The sequence below is a fragment of the Triticum aestivum genome, chromosome 3A (genome assembly GCF_018294505.1).
Source record: "Triticum aestivum cultivar Chinese Spring chromosome 3A, IWGSC CS RefSeq v2.1, whole genome shotgun sequence".
In the NCBI taxonomy this organism is placed as follows: Eukaryota; Viridiplantae; Streptophyta; class Magnoliopsida; order Poales; family Poaceae; genus Triticum; species Triticum aestivum.
In genome coordinates, this window is record NC_057800.1 from 630,317,770 (window position 1) to 630,327,658 (window position 9,889).

Genomic DNA, 9,889 nt, shown 5'->3' on the forward strand with positions numbered 1-9,889 from the left:
AGCCCACACATGGCAATTATCAGCGTCCTAGGTTAATCCCCTAGAACTTCCAAAATTAGTTAGGGTTAAGGTTTACTATGTAGGATCTGATTTAAGTTTTGGATGCTAAACTCTTGCTGCTAAAGCACCTTGGTTTAGAAAGATTTCAGCACTTAGCTATAGTTAGGGTTTAGTATGTACTAGCATCTGGCATATGCCAAGCTAGTTCATGTGGTTCGCACTGCCACAGAGTGGAGTTCAAAGGACAAGAACCCTAATGTATGGCTGTATGTCTGTCAGATTATGCAAATAACTGATTCAGTCAGTCTTTCATTTGATAAGAACTACAAGTGAGGTATCTGGAAGATATATAAAAGAACAAGACGAACACCAGAAAAATCCAGCAGAACTGGAACAACATGCTCTTTATCAAGGATTCCATCTATCAGAGCACCAGTAATCTATCTGATATACAAATACCTTGTTTTCTTTTAGTTTCTGATACATAATAAACCTTGTTACATATGACTGTCAAAAAAAATGTTACAGATATGAGAATCAGTAAGCGAGCAACTGGATTGTGATAAATTTCAGATAATAAGGAAGCACTGGAATGATGATAAATTTAGTATTCAAAGTATGTCGCTACAAAACCATGAGATTTATGGATGCAACACATTTACAACAGTAGTACAGTATACATTTCGAAAACCTAGGGATGGCACCAAGGACAAGGAGGGTCTCTGAAACAACTGGTTAGAACATTTGTATTTAAATGCAACATGAAACATGATGTGGGCAACTCCATCCTTTGCAGGCCAGGAAACCGGTCAGCAGCTAGTGGCCAAGGTCATCATTTGGTTCCCAGTTCCTTTCACCTTCAACAACAAATCTAGTTTCAACAACACAATATCCCACGGCCCATGAGGAGCTTCTTGCACAGGTCAGCAATGCTTGAGATTACAGCAAACAGTAGCTTATCAGATTGACACTGCTAGATCTGTCAACTGAACCCATCCAAAAGCACATCTGCGGATTTTCTGAATCTCCAGAAATGCCGAGCTTATGGTTTGGTTTAATACTGCAAACTCTTTCTCGAAAGGAAGCCGCATCTTATGGTCCAACTGCATCCAAAAATCTGTACATCAACTATGGCATTCACAAAGGAAAAGAAAAAATAGCAATTGGGTTAGTCTAACCTTATCAAGACACTGGGTTGCATCAAGTACATAGCAAAAGTAGGACAATTGCCTGTATAGATCTGCTTCTGTGTACTGTCAGTGCAAAGAATCGGTATCAGTCGCCATCAAAGAACAAATAAGCACATTGTAAACTTAAGCCCGTATCAACAAACCTGTCTTACTAAACGGCCGTTGCATTGTGGATAGTTCGGGCAGATGGTTCCTCTCTCAGAATCCCCCATCACTCTAAGGTTCACAATGTGAGTCGAATATTTGCAACCCTCGTCATCACACTGGAAAGAAATAGGCCGAAAGCAAAGGTTCTTACATGTAGACAGGGACCCAAGGGCAAAAGAATTTGAAATGCCAATCGAAGTGGAAACTATACTTACCATCAGTAAACCTTTATAATACTGATTGATGAAATTATCAGCCTGTCTTTTTATCTGGCATGGAAAAAAAATCAATTTCAGTTCAGCAATCTGAATGCTAGATCATATTACATGAAGTGGTATTAACCTGGTTGGCAAGCACAGCAGGAGAAACTCTGCACTCATCAGTATCATCTGGACATCTTGGGCATCGAATCCGACGCCAGAAATTCACAGTAGCATCTTTTCCTTCATTTGTATCTGATAAACTAGAAATCAGACTGGATACAGGGGGACACTCGAAGGTACTGGTACAGCTTGGGCATGATAGGCGTATCGGCTCACAGCCACAATATCTGCAAGTATTACTCATGATATTTTTAGTTGGAAGTTCCCGACTGCACGAATCAAAGCGAAATAGGTATATTATATGTTTACCTCTCTTCTTCATCATCAGTTACAGATAAGAGCATGCTAGACATATCTTTGTTGCTAGACCCGGTCGATCTTGATTGGAACTGATTCCAAGGATTTAGAAGGATCAAAAACGCATGATAGCAAAAATTCAGTTAGATAGTTAACCATGAATCAAGAGCGGATGCACACCTTGGAGGAATCAAGTCCAAGACATTCAGCCAGTCGGGCTGGGCTAGTACCCTCAATTGAAGCACACAGGCGAGAAACCACAGGATGAATCTGTAAAAGCAATTTATAATAAAAAATACAGTACAGACAAATGTAGCATACAAGAACTATATGTTTTCTACATGCAAAGGAGGACCTGCTGTGACAAATAATACTCGATGTCAATCATCCACTTGTTGGGGTCTCGTGTTAACTCATCCGGATGCCTAGCTCTTTGAGCAACTCCCCCAGAATGTGTATTATCTGAATCCTGTTTGGAATAGTCAAAGAAAGTTAGAATTGCCTCTTAATAGTCACATAAATTTTAAGGTCTGATTAGAATATTTCAAACAAAGCTAAAAACAGATATCCCCAAAACATTCTTGCGGCAGGATTACATTTTTAAAATTAAGATAATTTCAGACAAACAGATATTCCCTTGTTGAGTTATCATTGCGTTTAAAGCAGAGGTTAACAATAACAGCACAGTAAGCGAACCCAGCACCAAATAGTACTTAGGGATGCAAGAAAGAAAATGCAATACCTGTTGTGAGCAAATAATATAAGGAACTGTATCACCTGCAGAGCATCCAGATAAACCATTTTGCTTCAGTCTTAAAGCAATCTGAAAAATCCAACACAATCAAAGGAAGACAACACTTAGCTCAGCTCATCAGTTTCCCATTAATCTCATAAACCATGACGAAAAGAAATAAAACAGGTAAATCTTACCTGGACATGAGGCTGGTTTTTAGCATCTGGATAATCTTCTGGCGCTTTCGTTAGACTCTTTGTGATGATATATTTTTCAAGCTCTATTTCACCACTTTTCATCTGTGCTTTGACCTGCAACAATACTCATATTCAGTCAATCGTATATTATTACACTAACAAATATAGCACCGATGCAAAACTTTAGTGCGGAGCAGTAGCAACCAAAGTTAATGCCCCTCTCAGAAAATATGGAAAAGGAAAACTTAAAAGATGAGAATATGTTGTAAGCTACTCACCTGGACGAGAGAATTATGTATTGACTCAACAACATCATCACATGTCCTGTAGAAACAGTTTTAACATGGATGAGATAAAAGAGAATGTCACGAGCAAAATTAACGGCAACTAAAACACTTACCCTCCAGACAAAATTTGATTCAGGCAAAAATCAGCAATTTCTTTTGACAGCAAACTCCAATCACGCCTGACCATATCAAGTCCCTTGCGCTCAGTGTTCTGTATCAAGCATGTTAGAATAGATCTCCTAGTTTTGCTAGATCAATATAAAGTTGGAAGAAGCACACACCTCTAATAAACTGCCATCTAGTGCCACTTTAATAGCAGCATATTTCTTCTTTTTGAGAAGCAACATTCTTTTGTATACACCATCAAGATCAATCTCCAGACAACGGTACTTCTTGTTCACCTGCATAAAGCAGTTGTGGCAAGATGATGTTTTTGTGTTGCTCATAGATCATAGTTTAATATCCAACGCTGCGATTTTAATATCGAAGTCCTACCTCCTGAGTGACCTTTCCAGCAATTGCCTTTGCCTTGGAGATGTCATCCAGTCCAGTATATATCATTATGGAGTCCGTGTCACCATAAATAACCTGTCCAGTGAAATGAAAAGAAATATCAACATGGCCAATTTCTTCATAAAGAAAGTTGGTGAATCTTGTTATAAAGAAGGTCCTTTGGATATCTTAGAAAGGTCAGCAATATACATACCTCCAAGTTTAAATTATTTTGAACCAGATCAACAGTGTTTTGTAAGATCTCTCTACCCTGCAGGGTCATCATGATGTATATCAGTCACCACAAAGATAGTTGTACATGTTTGTAAATTACTTTTCAAGGAGAGAAAGTATGTTCTCACTTGCAGGGTAATAAGCTCGGCAAGTGGCTTTGCAAAAAACCTAGAACTAGAAAAGCCCAAGCAACCGTACATACTGGAGAATGAAAGATAAGTTAGAGCCCATCGACCATACTGGACGAATGCAAGGAATTACTAATGCTTGTGACAAGTATTTTTTTACCTGTTTGCGGTAAGCTTCAAAGCTTGCTGTTGAATATCAAACTGCTGCCTTTTGAGACCAGAGGCGGTTTTGAGCCATGATTTAACCATTCTTCTCCTCTCCACCAAACTCTTCAACAGCTGTTTCATTAGTGATGATTGCAAACACATGTTAGAACAAAATTATGCCCTGACGAGAAGCTACTTTTCATCTATAACTGAAGCACAAAGAAAAGTAAAGACAGGACAAGGAATATTGTGTGTTATTGTATTACTTGTACACTAAAATGACCAGAAGAATATGTCTCAGTAGTCTATTCCAGAACCAAGGTTTGTCAATTCTCATAGCATTTAAAATTGGTAAGAAGGGAATATTTTTTTTCTCCAGCTTAGTTACAAAGATCGGATACAGTTAAGTATATAGTCACTTGTAAGCTCGAATCACAGTAAACAAGTTTACGAAATTCCAATGTCCTTACCAAAAGCATGAACAGGTGTGGAGGCCAAGCAGGAATAGCATATTTTATTTCTGTAATCGCAACTCTGATTATTAATTACAAGTTTCTCAGAAATGAGATGAAAGCAAAAAAAAAATTGGTTATATTCTTGGTGGCAAAGTTCCAAAGCAATATGGGTGTTACGGTTACCCATAGGGTATCCCACCTATAGCATTCTTGGAGGGAGTATGTTGTTACCCAGCTAGCGGCTCAATTTTTTGCAAAACAGTGTTTGTCCCATTCCCCCAAGTACAGAAAAACTCCAGATCCGAATAAAGCACATGTATGTAAGTACCTCAGGCAAAACACCAGTAGCCTTTGAAGTTGGAAGGTTAGGGAGATTGCCATCAGAAGAACGCTCAACAGTGGTGAAGCAGATATTGAATTCCTGAGTGGAGAAGAGAATAAAAGAAACAGCGAATATATATATATATATATATATATATATATATATATATATATATATATATCAAGGGCATCGCTTAACAGTTGACTTGCGGAGAATAAGCCAGAACTTACCGAATCTGTGAAAAATAATGACTCACCTGAATTATTGAAGGATAAAGACTGTTGAAGTCCAGAAGTAGAATATACTTGTCGTATAGACCTTTTTTAGGCTCCAAAACCAAACCACCAGCATATGAAGAGCCTTTTCTTGCTTTGCCTTGACCACCATTATGCACCTCATCATCAATGGTAGGATCAGCAGCGTTTCCACCTTTGGTATCAGCATTAAGTTTTCGTTTTGCAGAGTTCAGCTCCTTGTTGCGTGCAGCAAACTTATCTGGTACAATGAATTTTTTTTGAATGGAATGAATGCAACAGTAGGTATTCTACCCTCTGAGCTCTAGCACCCTGCGTCCATTTCAAGTGAGAAATCATGTCAACACAACATTGTTTTTTGTCCTTTTTTCAAAGAAGACTGCATTTGTTGCAGATGTATACTTTGCATAAAAATAATGATGCTTTACCTGGAGAGTTTTTCCCCACAGATTACCGCTAATATTTGTCAGTTGGCCTGTAAGCCGGAGAACACTCAAGTGGAACATGAGCTCCAAAGAAAGACATGCGTCAGTCTCACCGTACTCAACCTAGATGAGGATGATAAATTGGTGAAGATTGCTTCAGTTCATAATTCTTAAGACATGGCATTCTCTTGAAAGAAGTAAGCATGATTTTTGAATTTAAAGAAACCACACCAGCTTTAGAAGCGTTCCCGATGATTGGAACATTGGAGGTATATCATGTGGTGAAACCTCTCTTCTGTCTTTTTTCAATTGCGTCTCTGCAAGTTGTGTCAGAGAATAATTCACCTGTGTAAATAAAAAGGTTAGAATTGTTGAATTTGGCTTTAAGGTTGCACCAAGCAATTAAAATGCTGGTTACCTCCCGCAGAAGATCACGAGAGCATAAGTAGGTGTCACAGAGGAGACGGCCAGCAATGCAGGACATAATTCCTGGACTTGCCCCAGAACCATATAGTGTGTTTCCTTTGGTAAGCCTGGGCATTACTGATCTTCTAAGGCGACCAATTTTGGACCACATGCTGCTTGGTACTTTGCAGGTCTAGCAGAAAAACGCAATAGACATGTTTCTTATTTGATTGAATTAAAACATAATGTATACTTTGTAATTAAAACATGAGGTATACTTTGTAATCAAAACATGAGGTACCAAGATTAATCAGAAATATAATTATAAAAACCTGAGCACGGTGCAGAAGGACATCCAGGTTGAATCCCGAAATGTTGTGCCCCACAAGTACATCACGATCAAGTTTACTAAGCTCAATCATCAAGCGATTTAACAAAGCACGTTCACTGTAAATGGAAAAAAAGATTAATAAATGCAAAGATGAGAACTCGGATTTGTTCAAAGGGAGATGTAAATGCATAAGTAACAACAGTACCCACCTGCTCTCTAGTGCCAGCACGTTCCTACCAGCCTTCTGGTTCCTATCAGAAGCTTCTTTGGCGAGGCCTATAGGAAATATGCTACCTTCAAGCTTGCGCATAACAGTAAAATGGCTGATCGTTCCCCGTTTCTGCCAATCTTCAGAACGCATTGGAGTATCAATCTGAAATGACCCCAAAAGGCAAACAACATTTATTTGGCAGAAAGTGTCTCTAGCTTATAAAATAATCTCAAAAATATGTAGACTCGATAATTGTTTCAGATAAACACAAAGTGCATCAGCTTGTCTAAAGAAGAACTGCTTCATATATTCAGAGACATGGAAGGTTCATTTGCTTGATACATCATTGCCAAGGTATGTATGTCAGCTTTTCCAGAAAATCTTGTTCCAGAAGACCAAGGATAATCATTTACCTGATACCTAACTGCTGAAGTATGTACAAACAAATACTAGAATAAAATACTTCAACCCCAGATTAGCATGCTTACTTTTACTTGGTGGCAGCATATGACTGATGCTGACACAATCTCATGCACGTTGTGTTTCTCATTTATGATAGTTTTAAGATTAACAGCCACAACTACAACTGGGGGGACTTCCAGTGTGGTACTTGTCACCAAAACAGAAATGTCTTTTGGGCATTCGACTGTAACTTCAAATTTACACCAGCTGACCTGTGGAAACGCCAAAAACCATCAGCACCAATATAATGCAACAAAAAATCAGGCAGGAGCTATGAGAGTATCAATAACTTAATTAGATATAAAACACAGCCTGGGATGAGAGGACAGCATGAAGTCAAGGGTATACTCGCTCAGTAGATGGACATGCCACAAATTTAGAAATCGATAACCATGAAGGACCCTTGATCTTCCTTTTGATGAGAAACAGTTCGAGTGCACTGAAAAGGTACAATGGTTACCGTGTGTGAGGAAAGGATTTGGCACGGAGAGTACAACACTGGAATTGTTGTGTATAGCATGGGTCACACATTTTATGGATCATACCTATTGTTTGTCCCAAGTAACACATGGAAATGTTTACCTCTAAGGTCAGCTGGTACCGCAGGATCCTAAGAAAATACATATGGTATAAGGAAAAAAAACAAAATATGAGACAGAAGATGCATTGTTCAAGAAACATACCTTGTATGGGTAATTGACTTTCAGGACATACTGCTCACCGATTGGTACATCAGTCCTCTCAAATGCATAGTTCCTCTAAGGCATGAGAAATATGAACAATTATCATCGACAAAGAATATTACAGAGGTTGAAGTTACAGGATGGTTTCACCTACAAACCTTGACTGGAGTCATCACAAAATTTGAAACATTGAGGTCAGACAACTTGTCAGCTATTTCACTCTTTAGTCCAGATGACAACTCCTGGAAAAAAGACATGCAGTGTGCATGTAAGATAAATATGATGCAATGAGCATTAAGCTTAGTATAAAAATAATCAATCTCTCACGTGTAAAGTTGCTCGAAGTGATGGCGAAGCATCAGAACTTGTGGAGTTCCTCTCTATCCTTGATATTGTGTCCCTTGGGAATACTGAACTGCTTGGGATTGCATATATGCACCTTTGCATATTTTTTACAACAACACAGCAACTATGGAAGCGTTTGCCTCTTACAACCTAGGAAGAAAAGCAGGTGGTCAAAAAAGAGTAGTGTGTATAACCTTAGAGCTGCAAACATGTAATAGCTGATAATCCAATAGAACACATAACTATTTAACAAAGTCGATGACTATTTCTGACATACTTGACCCTAGCAATATGTGGAGCTTTTAGAAAAACAATGACTACTTTATGGAAGTAATGATCTGTGCCACTATGGAATACATTCATTCATTCAGATACTAAAAAACATAAAGCACCACATAATTTATATAAATCAGCTATCCTACTAAGCTAAAGAATCACTTAGTTTGGTGCTGGTGAAATATTGTGCGAAGAAAACAAAGCACTTCAACAGATGTGGGCAACTAACCATATGTCTCTTATATGTGAAACTTAGTATGAATGGTATTTACCTTCCCAAACAAATAGACTGTGCCTGAATTGATACCAAAGGGCTCCTCATATGCATCCAGCACATAGAAGGGCAGGGCTCCATCCTTCAGCTCAAACTCCGAGCTTTCATCCACATCGGCGATATCATGAACAGACACCTCTCCCTCGCCTCCTGCATTCTCCCCATCCCCACATATCTTCATCCAGCCTGCTGTTGCACTCAACATATCACCATTCCTGGTGCCCTCTGCCTTAATCTTAGCGTTTAACCGGCGCACCTTCTCTACCTTCACTTCCCCATTAGCCTCCTGCTTCAGTTCCTCCGAGCTCTTATTCTCATCCACCAATTCAGCACTAGAGCCTGGAGCTGCTTCTAATTTGGGTTGCATTTCCACATCGGGCTTCAATTCCACGTCTGGATGCAATTCCACCTCCATATCGTTCCCATGGTCTGAAACCGCATCAGGCTCGAACCCATTATCCGATCTAACCTCCATTTCAGCATGTAAGGCTGCCTGGATTGCTTTAATTTGAGTAACTGGAGCAGGCGGCAGTGCCGGGGCGGAGACCCTACCAACACGACGACGGCGCTCCTCTCGGTCGTACTCGTCGGGGGCAAACTCGGCGATGACGTCGTCCACGATGCTGTCCGCGGCCAGCGACGAGTCCTTGGTGCGGTCGCTGCCCGGCTTCTTAAACATGGAGGAGGGGCGCTGCTTGCCCATCATCGCGGCGGCGGCGGAGAGGGCCGCGGCCGCGGCAAACTGCTGAGGTGGACGCTTCAGCTGGGGAGGGCACGGCTGCTTACGCTTGCGGGGGGAGCCATCCTCGCCGTCAGATCCTATAGGAAAAGACTACCATGAAATGAACCCATTTTAAAAAATTCACAAAATGCCCTTTCGCATGGCGCCCAGGGCACAATGCTAGACATCATCACGCCTTAGTCAAGGGCGTCATGCTAGTCAGCGCTCATTTGCCATGTTGGCAGAGCGTGGGACCGACGCCCCGGGCCAGGGCGCCATGCTCGGTAGCACAAAGCCCCAGCCCAGGGCGCCATGCGCTTGAATTAACAAAACGGCAAGCATCCTCTCTCCCCCCCCCTTCTCCACCCCGGCTGCCCCACTTATCCCCTCCCTAATGCCCACTAAATTTCGCGGATCAAAGCTCCAAATCGATGAATTATCCTCCCCTTCAACCCCTCAAGGTATTCTTCCTCATTTCTCCTATTTTTGTTGGTTGAAATGTCTGCATTGTGCCCAATTGGAGAAACCCTAGGTCATCCAATTTTACAAT

General features: G+C 40.5%; 1 pseudogene; it reads right to left on the reverse strand.

Annotated features, from left to right (window-relative positions):
- Positions 1-493: 493 nt before the first annotated feature.
- On the reverse strand, positions 494-9,417 carry LOC123062733 (DNA polymerase alpha catalytic subunit-like; annotated as a pseudogene).
- Between the last annotated feature and the right edge of the window lie 472 nt (positions 9,418-9,889).